Source organism: Canis lupus, chromosome 14 (genome assembly GCF_011100685.1).
Source record: "Canis lupus familiaris isolate Mischka breed German Shepherd chromosome 14, alternate assembly UU_Cfam_GSD_1.0, whole genome shotgun sequence".
Classification (NCBI taxonomy): domain Eukaryota; kingdom Metazoa; phylum Chordata; class Mammalia; order Carnivora; family Canidae; genus Canis; species Canis lupus.
Window position 1 is genome coordinate 53,908,742 of NC_049235.1, and position 12,279 is coordinate 53,921,020.

At 37.4% G+C, this 12,279-nt stretch overlaps 1 protein-coding gene across 21 annotated transcripts in view; it reads left to right on the forward strand.

Annotated features, from left to right (window-relative positions):
• FOXP2 (forkhead box P2) overlaps window positions 1-12,279 on the forward strand; it is a 555,335-nt gene that overhangs the window by 468,929 nt on the left and 74,127 nt on the right. The window lies entirely within an intron of this gene.

Below are 12,279 nucleotides of genomic sequence, written 5' to 3' on the forward strand. Positions count from 1 at the left end.
CTCTACCTTGATCCAGCAGAACTACACTAGATGAAAGCCTGCTGAAAATTGGGCTCGTGTCTGTTTATTTTATAAAGCCACAGATGCAGAACTGAGAAGCTTCTATCTTATCCATGTGGATAGAGGCTCTGGTAAACTGTAATCCACCAACCCTGACTGTTGGCCAGAGCAAGGCTAGATAGATCACTACTTAAGAAGAAGAAGGAAAAATGTAGAAGAATAGAAATCCTTTCTACTAACTGAGGGGGAAAATGCAGCAAAGACCACTTTCCTGAGTCATCCCAAAGAAAAGAAATGTAAAAATGTTTGGCATCTTCAGTAGGCCTCAGGAAAACATGGGTTTTATAAAACAGAGGAGGCTATAAGATCAGAAGTGGTTGAAATGAGAAGGAAATGGTTCAAGTTTGGAGAGAGTGAGATAAGAATATGATGGAATAAAGATTGCAGAGAAATTAAAATGAAACATCAGAATTAAATTTTGCTTTAGAGATAGAGTAGTTAAAAGCAGTACCGACACTATACGTGAAGTACCTAATACAGGGAAGAAATTTTATTCTCCACAATATAAAAGAAACATACAGATCTATTTTAAAATGTGAGACAGTAATAGGGCGGAGAACGGAGTTCGAACTTAAAAATAATGGGAGTTTCTGAATATAAACATTTCTTGAATGAGAGATCAGAATACTTGAAAGAGAAACAGGAGTCTAATGTAAAATCCAAGAAATTATTCTTAAAAACAAATGAGATAGGGAGAGAGAAGAGAGAGATTTACACCTTGATGTTGGCACACTTCTTGTAAAATTAACACAAGGGAAATGATTTTATAATTATTCAGTTGGAGGGAAAAGGTTTCCCCACAAATCAGATGGGTGAAATGAGCTGACTTCAGATTTTTTTTTTTTCTCTGCAATACAAATGCCTGAAGATGCTGAGACCATGTCCACAGGATACTGGAGGAAAAAAAAAATTGTGACTCAAACATTTCATGCATAGCGTGTTACTTTTATAGTGTGGCCTAACAAATTACCAGAACTTAAGCAAGTTTAAACAGTATACATTGATCATCCTACAGTTTCTGTGGGCTACTAGTCTGGGTGTGGATCACCAGGGTCCTCTGCTAGGGATCACGATGCACATCCATTACTTACATAGTGACTGAAGATCTAGCGGCCAACTTTGTATTTTATGTAGTTTTTCATAGTTAATATACTGTGGTAGCTAAATGTGTACTATGCTACTGGGGGACTTAGGTTATTTAACCATACCGCTGCAACTAAAATTTCTGCATATCTAGACTGAAGCAAAGACTATCCATAGCTACAAAAGGATTTTGTTCTCTATGTTTTTGTATTTTAAAATGAATTTTAATGAGTATTACTTTTTAAACAGAAGAAAATAAATATCATGTTAAAAATGGGTATTGAAATATCAAAATTACCCCAACTGCCAATGGTAGTGAAGGCAGTGAAATCGAAATCATGGGTGATTTTTCTTTCATATTTTAGTATTTTTTAAAGATTGTTTTTAGGGGTGCCTGAGTAGCTTAGTTCACTGAGCATCCAACTCTTGGTTTCAGCTCAGGTCATGATCTCAGGGCTATAAGATCAAGCCCCGCTTTGGGCTCTGCAAGGGGCATGGAGCCTGATTAAAATGCTCTCTCTCCCTCTCCCATGCCCTTCCCCTCCCCCAATTTTATTTCTAAGTAATCTTCACACCCAGTGTGAGGCTTGAACTCACAACCGTGAGATCAAGAGTCACATGCTCTTACTGACTAAGCCACCCATACTTTAGTATTTAAATTTCAACTTTGAGCCTACATGATTAACATAGATGATCTTAAAAGAAACAACTTTTTTAAAAAGGTTAATTTTGTAAATATTTCCTATATTTATATATGCTATAATAGTCAATAAATATTTATTGAGACCTATTCTATACCAGAAACATGGTAGAGGCCATGTACCTAAGTGAATCAGGCATGTTTTCTGCCCTAAAGGATCTTACTGTGTAAGGAGACAGATTTAAACAGTTGCATTTAAAGTGGCATAATAAGTGTTTTTACATACTGCAGCACAGAGGACAGAGCTATAACTAAAAATCGGAGGTTTCCCAATATGAATTGATTCATTGAAAAGGAAAGATATCTAATAGCACTTAGCTTTTCTATTTCTTTTTATACTATTATTATTTCAATGCTGAAGTTTCTGTGAAGAGAAAGAATTTAAAATAAAATGTGTAATAGTCTGTGGTTAAAGCATAAGAAATATGTCACTTGCTATCTTTGGACATCTATAGTGAGTTAGTCAAGAGTAATCGAAAAGCCAGTGGAGTTATCTTGTTCTGTGATTCTTCTTTATGAATATGCCAAAAGAAACACATATGTAAATCCTATTTGCATTATTGGGAACATATGAAGTGAGATTTGTTTCTGATTCTTTTTTCTTTTTTATCTGATTTGGAAACAGGAATTTTTTACTGGGGCATTCAGATGAACAATTTCAAAAATTTTAATCAAATCTCAACAGTACTTTTCCGTTTAATATTTAAGGGTCTTTTGTATTGAAAAGACCATAGGGAAAGTATTTTGTTGTATTTTTGATGCCCTCAGAGACACTCTAAAGAACTTTCCTATTTCCTAAATACCACATCTTGCACCACCACTCAGAGGAGAATCATAGCTGATGTGTGGAGAAACATTCCTCCATTTAAGTTGTTCTTCAAATATATAAATAAATATTTATTTATAAATAAAAAGAGTGCATGAGCAGGGGTGGAGAGGGAGAGGGACAAGCAGACTCCCTGCTGAGGAGGAAGCCCCACACAGCCCAACCCCAGGACCCCAGGATCATGACCTGAGCCAAAGGCAGATGCTTAACTGACTGAGCCACCCAGGCGCCCCTTTGAAATATGTTTTTTTTTTAAGATTTTTATGTTTAGGTAATCTCTATACCCATCATGGGGATTGAACTTACAACCCCGAGATCCAAAGTCACATGCCCTACCGACTAAGCTAGCCAGGAACCCCCTCAAAATAGTTTTTGATTGCATCTATTTTGTGCCAAATACCCCATTAAACTCTGAATATACAGCGTTAAACCTGATGGTGTAGCCTTCCTCATGAAGCTCAGGGGGAAATAACCCACAGCAGGACGCACTGATAGCTAAATTAACAGAACCATTCTGAATACCTTTTCACTGCTTAAAGGGTCTCCAGGAAGTTTTTCTGTCTGTGCATCCACTCCATCCAACCCTAAACCTGGTATTTAGGTAGCATTGCAACTTCTCTTTTGTTATTTCCGAGGGAAAACATCTTTATGGACGGCACCTCGGCAATAACCAAACCGTGACAATTCCATCCTTAGAGATTTTGGTCTAACGTAATGGGAAGGATGGCTACCAGATGGTCTCGGTGTAAACAAATTACCCTGCCTTCGTGGGTAGAGGTATTCAGATCAATGATAGTAAAGAAAGTGGGAGAGGGAGCTAGTGGGACAGGGAAGTGGGTGAGGGTCTGTGAAGTGAAAAGGAAGGGGGGTTGAGAATAGAAAGAGAGTGAAAAGCAGTTTAGATTCATTATGAGAAACTTCTTCAAAGCTCCTTTTTAGGGAACCTATAAAAGCTCATCATATGAAAAAAACCCCATAGCAGAGTTTCAAAACATGCCTGGATGTTTGGAGGTGGAGGGAGTTCATGCCAGCAGGTTTCTTTCCTCTTAGTGTCACATGGCAAAATAAAAGAGCCTCTCTAAGGAACTCAGGGTGTGATTTTCCAGGTTTGGCCCAGAAAATCCTAGAGACCAGAGGAGAGGGACCCGGAAACTCACTTCCCTAATGGGAAGAAGAGCTAATGTTCTGCTGTTTCTAACAGAGCACGTAGTCTTCCAACATCACCTGCTGTAGATGCATGTCTGGGGTCCAGAGGTTAGGGACAGACAGATCCATAGGCTTAGAAGCTTCGTGAAGTACGTGTTGGCCAAAAGTATGGTCTTTTCTCAGAGAGTGAATGAGTGAATACATGAGTTTCAGGAAAGTTTGGTTTAATCCCTGATTGATAAACTCTCAGGAGCAGTGTGCAAGAGAAGGTTAACCTTGTTGGAGGAGCATCTCCTAGTCCTCTGAGGGAGATGTGATGGAATGTCAGGAAGCCTGACTCCAAAACAGTGGCACCGTTAAGGGACAGAACCCCAGGCTCCACACACACTTGGGCATATTTGATATTCCTATAACCAAAGGATTAGTAATTGTCTACCACTTCCAGGTTTTGTCAATGGCATAAAATAATAGCATTTATCATGCCTTTGATACCCACAGATGAAAAGTACCTTACTGATGTAAATTATATTCCCACGGCGTTCCTGAAGAGATCCGATCCATTTTATCTAATTTTCCTCTCACCTGTTTATCTTAAATCAGAGTTCTTGCTTATTAACACTATTTTGCAACATTTTGCTCTACATTCCGCTGGAAAACCTCACTAGCCTGACAAAATATTTTAGACATTACCATGGTTTTAGGGTCACAGCTAAGTTCCTTTGTATTATTATGTCAGTGGTTTCGCTCAGAGAATTTTTTATAATCATTTAAAGCTGGTGGGAAGTGTTTACTATCATGCATTTTGCACTTGACTGACTCTTAGAAGCATTATTCTTGGAAAATATTTCTTTTAAAAAGCTGTAAATTATTTATAATCTTAATGTGTTCCATAACTGCACTTTAAAAAATTTTTATTTAGTGTTTAAATTAATATATTTACATATTTTAAAATTCAAAAGGTATGAGAAGCAAAAGGTATTTCTTCCACCCCATCCCAGAGCTGGTTCCCTTCCCCCAGAGATAACCAATATCATCTTTTTTTTTGGCGGGGGGGTATCTTCTAGAGATACTTTGTGCATATTTAAGCAATGTGGATATTTTACACAAATGGTAGCATTCTGTGAACCTTACTTTCTGCACTAATAAATGTATTTTGTAAATCATTGCTTTAGCAACCCATAAAGAGCCTCCTCATTAATTTCTCTGACTAGAGAATAATCCACTGAAGGATGATGTTGTTTAACCAGTTTCCTATTATTGCCACCTGGGATGTTTCTCATTTATTGTTGCTAACAAAACTGCATCAATGAGGGGCACCTGGGTGGCATGGTAGGTTAAGCGTCTGCCTTTGGCTCAGGTCATGATCTCAGGTCCTGGGATCGAGGCCCACGTCAGACTCCCTGCTCAGCAGAGAGCCTGCTTCTCCCTCTGCTGTGCTCGCTCTCTCTCTCTTTCTCTCAAATAAATAAATACAATATTTAAAATGCATCAATGAATAGCTCTGAACATATGTCGTTTTGCATATGCACAAGTATAACTGAGGATAAGATTTTAGAGCTGAAACTCCCGGGTCAAAGAATATGTTTGTTATTTTGATTGATGTTACCCAAAGCCTATCTATAGATCTGTTGCCATTTTGTATTTCCATAACTCAGTGTATGCTTTCTGCAACTCCACCAAGTGTTATTTAACAATTGGATCTTTCCCAATCTGCCAGCCTTCTCAGAATATCTTTAATTTGCTCTCTTTTATTATGAATTAGGTTGAATGTATTTTCACATGTAAAAGAGGCATTTTCTCCAAACTGTTCAGTACTTTGCCATTTTTTTTCAGTTGGATTATCCATCCTTTTCTTGTTGATCTATAGGAGCTTTTCATATATTAGGAAAATTCTGAATGCAATTATTATCCTCCATTTATCATTTACTTTTAACTTTGACTTTGGTTTTTACTATGCACATTCTTTTGATGCGGCTGATTTTCTTTTATGGGTTCTGGGTTTTGTGTCATTGTTAGTAGACCTTTCCTCCTCCAAGATTATAAAACAGTTACTCCGTGTACTTTGTCTAGAATTTTTATGGTTTTATTATTTACACTTAAATCTTTGATCTATTAGAATCTATCCTCATGTAAATTGTGAGGCAGCAAGTGTTTCTATATATACACACACAGCATTTACTCAGAATAAATGATTATCATCATCAGGAAGAAACTAAAGTAATATGTATAGGAATAGCTTATCGTCCTGATGCTTCCCCCCCCCCCAGCTTTATTGCAGTAAAATTGACAAATAAAAATATAAGATATATTTATAGCACATAAAATGATGATTTGATATACATATACACTGTGAGATGACTCCTCTCAAATTAATGAGCACACCTATCATTCCCATAGTTACCTTTCTGTGTGTGTGTGTGTGTGTGTGTGTGTGTAGTATATGTAAAGTGCAAAATGAAGACATTTAAGTTCTATTAATAAATTTCAATTATATAATACAATATTAGTAACTGTAGCAGACATGTTGTACATTTGATCTTCAGGCTGTATTCATCTTAAAACCGAAAATTAGTGCCCTTTTCCAACTTCTTCCTATTTCTCCTGCACCCCCCACCCTAGCCCCTGACAACTTTTCTGCCCTCTGTTTCTGAATTTGACTTTTTTTTTTTTTTTTGAGACCTCATGTAAGTGATAACATGTAGTATTTGTCTTTCTCTGTTTGGCTTATTTCACTTAACAAAATGCCTCTAGTTTCGTCCATCATATCCCAGATGACAGGATTTCCTCTTTTTTAATGGCCGAATAATATACCATTGTATGCATATACCACATTTTCTTTATCCATTTTTCTTTTGACACTTAGGTGGTTTCCAAATCTTGGCTATTGTAAATAATGCTCCAGTGAACTTGGGAGTGTAGAGATGTCATTGAAATACTGGTTACATTTCCTTTGGATACAAACCTGGAAGCAGAATCAAATAAATGGTAGTCCTATTTTTAATTTCTTGAAGGACCTCCATGCTGTCTTCCACAGAGGCTACACCAATTTCCATTCCCACCAACAGTGTGCAAGGGTCCTCTTTTCTCCACATCCTTGCTGGCATTTGTTATCTCTTCTCTTGTTGATAATAGACATCCTAACAGGTGTGAGATGATACCTCATTGTGGTTTTGATTTTCTGATCAAAATGGTTACTAACTAAAATGGTCACTAACTAAAATGGTTAGTGATGAACATCTTTTCATGCACTTGCTGGCCACTTCTATATCTTCTTTGGAAAACTGTCTTTTCAGATTTTTTGTTCTCTTTATAATTGGACAAACTTAATTGGATTAATTGGATTGTTTTTTTTGCTATTAAATCATACAAGTTCATTATAAATCTAAGATTTTAGCACCTTTGTGGATATGTTGTTGGCAAGTGTTTTCTCCCATTGGATAGGTTGCCTTTCCATTTTTTTTAAATTTTTTTTTCATTTATTTATGATAGTCACAGAGAAAGAGAGAGAGAGGCAGAGACATAGGCAGAGGGAGAAGCAGGCTCCATGCACCGGGAGCCTGACGTGGGATTCGATCCCAGGTCTCCAGGATCACGTCCTGGGCCAAAGGCAGGTGCCTAAACCTGCTGCGCCACCCAGGGATCCCGCCTTTCCATTTTGTTGATGGATCACTTGTTGCTTTGGATGTCGTCTCCTTCCATTTACCAAAAGACTTTGCTCTGCCTTTTACTCATTTTCCCATAATCCTTCTCTTGCAACTAGTGTATTCACTCAATAGGGAAACATGACCCAGGTCTTCTCTCTTAAACAAGATTCCATGCAATCCACTTGCTTTTTTAGTTTGGCAGTTATACCACTTACTTTCATCATAACGTAGGTAATTAAAAGAACGGTCCACTCTCTCAAATCTATTACTGCTATTTACCCCTCCTGTTTCTACAATCTGACTTTTGACCAAACCCTCCCACGAGGTTATTTTAGCCAATTTCAGTAACCTCCATATTAACAAAGACACAGAGCATTATCTAATAATTATCTTAATATTTTTGCTTCATCTGATTTTATTGATCATAATTTCTTTCTTAAAACACTCTTTTCTCAGCCTCTATGGTGTCATGCTTATGGTTTTCAACCAGACTTCTCAAGCTGGGCCTTCTCAGTATCCTTCCCAAGCTCCGAGTCCTCCTTGCTCTCAAATGACAGTGCTCTTCTGTTGTTTGCTCTTCCCTTTAGATCACTTTCTTCATGATTGATTTATTTGAGGGGGGGCAGGGAGGGGTAGAGGGAGAGGAGGAGAGAGAGAGAGAGAGAGAATTTCAAGCAGACCCCGTGCTGAGTGCAGAGCCGATGCAAGGCTCGATCCCAGGACCCTGGGATCATGACTTGAGCGGAAACCAAGAGTCTTAGTGGACTGCCCCTCCTTTAGATCACTTTCTAGGATTACTATTTAGTTGCATAATTAATTATTCACTGCCTATCTCCTCTATTAAAATACAAGCAAGGGCTCTATTGGGTCCCTGCTAAATTCTTCTGGCTCACCTCTACCTCATTTCCCTTGCTCCAGGTCAAGATCAAGTTAAGTTCAAGTTTGTATGAGACTTTTCTACCTTAATGTGAGCCCCCTTTGATCCTATCAATACGTGGCCCCTTTTCATCTTTCTGATTTTAGATTAAATGCTACCTCTCAGATGATCTTCCTTACTATTCCTTATCATATGACACCTTTATTTCCTTCTAGAATATGTCAAAATTTATAAATATTGTATTTCAGCAATTTACTGTTCTGATTTATTTCTTCTCCATTATAAACTTTGCAAGGACAGGGACCTTTTATGTCTTGTTCCTGTAGTACCCTTAGAACTTAGTATATGTCTGGCATACAGTAGGTGACTAATAGACATTTATTGATGGAAGGAAGAGAGAAAGGGAGGGAGGGACAGAAGAAGAAAGGAAAGACAAGAGAGAGGGAAGGAGCAAGGAGGAAGTTGATTTTATTGGTTCACCATTACATCTTCAACATCTAGTACAGTGACTTTAACATTATGTGTAGTCAGTAAATATTGTTTAGGAAATGAACTCCCAAAATTCTATCCTCAGCCCTCTGCTCTTCTCATTCCACACACCTCATACAGATTTTTGGGTAATTTCACCTACACTATTACTTCAACTACCATTGATCTAATGGCTTCCAAATCTAAATCTGAGGCCATTACTCTCTGACTCACGAACCACATATAGAACAGCTTAGTGGACCTTTCTACTGAGCGATATCCCGGGTTTTTAAAAGCATGCTTAACATTGAATTTATTACTTTTCAATTCAAGACCAATCCTCTTCCTATGTTCTTTACTTTAATAAATGAAGCCATCATCTGCTCAGATTACTTTGAGTCATCTAGATGACTCCTTTCCTTTCACAGTTTCTATATATAATCAGTCAAATTCTGCATGTTCATATGGTATTTGTCTTTCTCTGACTGACTTATTTCACTTAGCATGATACTCTCTAGCTCCATCCATATTGTTGCAAAGGCAAGATTTCCTTCTTTTTGATGGCTGAGTGAGATTCCGTTGTATATGTATATCATTTTTTTTTCTTAGATCTAGGATTAGGATTTGGTTTAGGGCTTGAATAATGCTTAGGGTTAGGATTAGGAACAGAGTGAGTGAGGGTATGTGCCTATTAGCCTACAGTTCAGAGACCTCTCCAGAGGGATAACTTTAGGGTTGGGAAAGTGCATAGAGGTATGGATCAAAAAGGTGAAGGGTATTAAGAATGCACTTGTGACCAGTACTGGGTATTGTATGAAAGTGTCAATCCCCATATTGTACACTTGAATTTAGTATTACACTATATGTTAACCAACTGGAATTAAAAAGAGAAAATGGAGCTAGAGAGAATGTTCAAGTTCCTTAAAACCTCTCAACTCTTCCTCTCCATTCTACCTGAGTAATCTAAAATGTCCACAATGACATCTTAACTAGCATTGTTGCCATAGATATTCTTAAAATTCAAACCTGGTCATATCATTTTTCTTCAGTCCTTCAGAACCTCTATGTTTCTTTACCCCCAATTCAAGCGGTTCTTAGAGAAGAAATATTTAACTTCTGAATTTAGTAGCCGTGGACCTCTCACAGTCTGGCTCCTACCTACCTGTGCTAAATGTACCCCATGCCTATGTCCTAGTCATAAGGAATGACTTGTCGTTGCCTAAAAGAGTCTTGCTTTTCCTAATGCCTTACTTCTGCCTAGAGAAGCCCTAGCAACAACCTTAATTCCTATTTATTCATTAAAATTCAACTTAAGCATTACCTCCTCTTGAGAAAGCCCTTTCTCATTATGCCATGCTAATATCCATCCCATTTCTTCCTTGCATTCATCTATCGTAACCCTTGCCACACTGAACTCTAATTATGCATTTATTTACCTTCCCTGCCGCCACCAAAAGTAGCAAATTTGGGTTGGTTGGATGAAGCGAATGATTATAGGAGAGTTTATTCTTTAAGAAGTTACCTAACAAGTTGAAACTGATTCGAACATAGAGCCAAAGTTGGAGAAAGATAAAAGCTAGATACCAACAAAACCAAACCAAAGCTGGATTACTAGTATGGACAAAGCCAGAAACAAGGAATGGAAACAAAGACACAAGGAATCTCATGAGCAGGAGTTAGAACTAAAACATTTAAAAACCCCAAAAATGGGTACCAGTGGAGCCTGTTGCAAGGTAGCCCATATTGGCCTGGGTTGGGATTTGAGAAAGGCATGCTTGCTCAAAGTTTTCCTGCTGTACAACAAACCAAAACCTTTTGTTTAGCATATACTTTGTACCAGAATATTATTTTTGAATAAATAGTAAAATGCACAAATGTATGCACAGAACTCTATTAACAGATACTATATAGCACTTTAAAAAAAAATTCTGCTATAAACCCCTCAGGATTCAGTGTAGATGAACTTTTTAACATTTTTAGATCTTAAGTCCGGGTAGAGGCTGCAGGTGGGATAGGCTCGCTTAGCATCCCAGTTGTATAAACTGAGGCAAATTATAATGTATAATTAAGTCTCTGGAAGGAGTTCATCTAAGTAAAGAGGGAAGGAGGGAGGGAATATCATCAGAGTGGTTACCGTGTGTTATATGTGTTCATATGTTATCACAGTTAGTCCTCAGAATAACCTGTGAAATGGATGGTCTTAGATCTGTGAATGGTGTTACTGACAGAGGAATAGTGGCTCAGAGAAATTAAACAGCTTGACCAAAAGGGCAAAGCGAACAAGTGAGAGGCCCACCATTCAGCCTGAAGTTTTCTGGTTTCAGAGTCTGCCACTGCAACCAGGCTTTCGTTGCCATCTCCATCTTCATTAGTAGTATTTTCATCATCCTTCATAAGAAGACATATTTGTATTTGCATTATCTGATTGCCCCTCTGGTGTGGTGTAATTGTATGAAAAAAGAAACGGCCACTTGTCAAAAGAAACTGTGAATACTAGTTGTATTATATTCACTAATCATTGCAGAGCTGTCTGTGAAAAACCAGAGGAGGGGCATATTTTCAATCAGTAGGTCCAGTAGTGTCACTTGGATTTTATCTATGAAGAGTAATCACTTCTAAGTAGAATTTCGTTAACAGTGTTTTCGTGGTACTGCAACAGTTTATATTGGATTTGAAACTTGTATTCTGAATCTAGGAACTTAAATCTGCATTAGGTGTAATATAAAAGAGAATAAAGAAACAGTAATTTATAACAAATAAGCTTCACTGAGAATTGGATATGATGCTATTTCAAGAAATGTTATTAGGCTTTTTTATTTATGAAAATTTATTAGGCCATTGTGGCTTAAAAATTGCAGGAGTGGAATTTGTGTATCCAATTTTTTTTAAGAAACTGTATCATCCTCTGGGTGAAATTATTCTTTCCAGATCTGTATCCAGTTAGCTATAATGTTTGAAAGTGTGACTAAACTAGCTATCAAAGTACTGGCCAAAAGTACCAAATATGAGAATAATATTCTCTCCTTATTAGTCTTTCCCTAAAGGACCTCTTCTAAATAACTGACCATGGCTAGAAAAATGATATCACCAAATCAGAATGTTTTTCATGCAGTCATAGTATTATATTCAGTGTAGCAGGAAATAGTTTTGCATGACAGTACACATGTAAATGTCATTGCATATGTCATTTATGGTGTATAGGGTTGTTATGCAAGATTCACAGTGATCACGTTGGAGAAAACTGCCTCTGATACACTAAATAAAACGTGCTTAGTAAAAATTGCTAGCAATTTTTTTCTAGACGTATAATGGCACGGTAAGAGCACAAAACAAAACTACCAGAAACAAACCATTTCTCAGGCTGTAATATCTACAGGACAAGTGATCTAAATTGCTGAAACAAGGAGAGTTCATCACTGCACTGCAAAAGAACTTGAAATATAGCCCAAAGGCAAGTGAAATACTGATTCCAAGC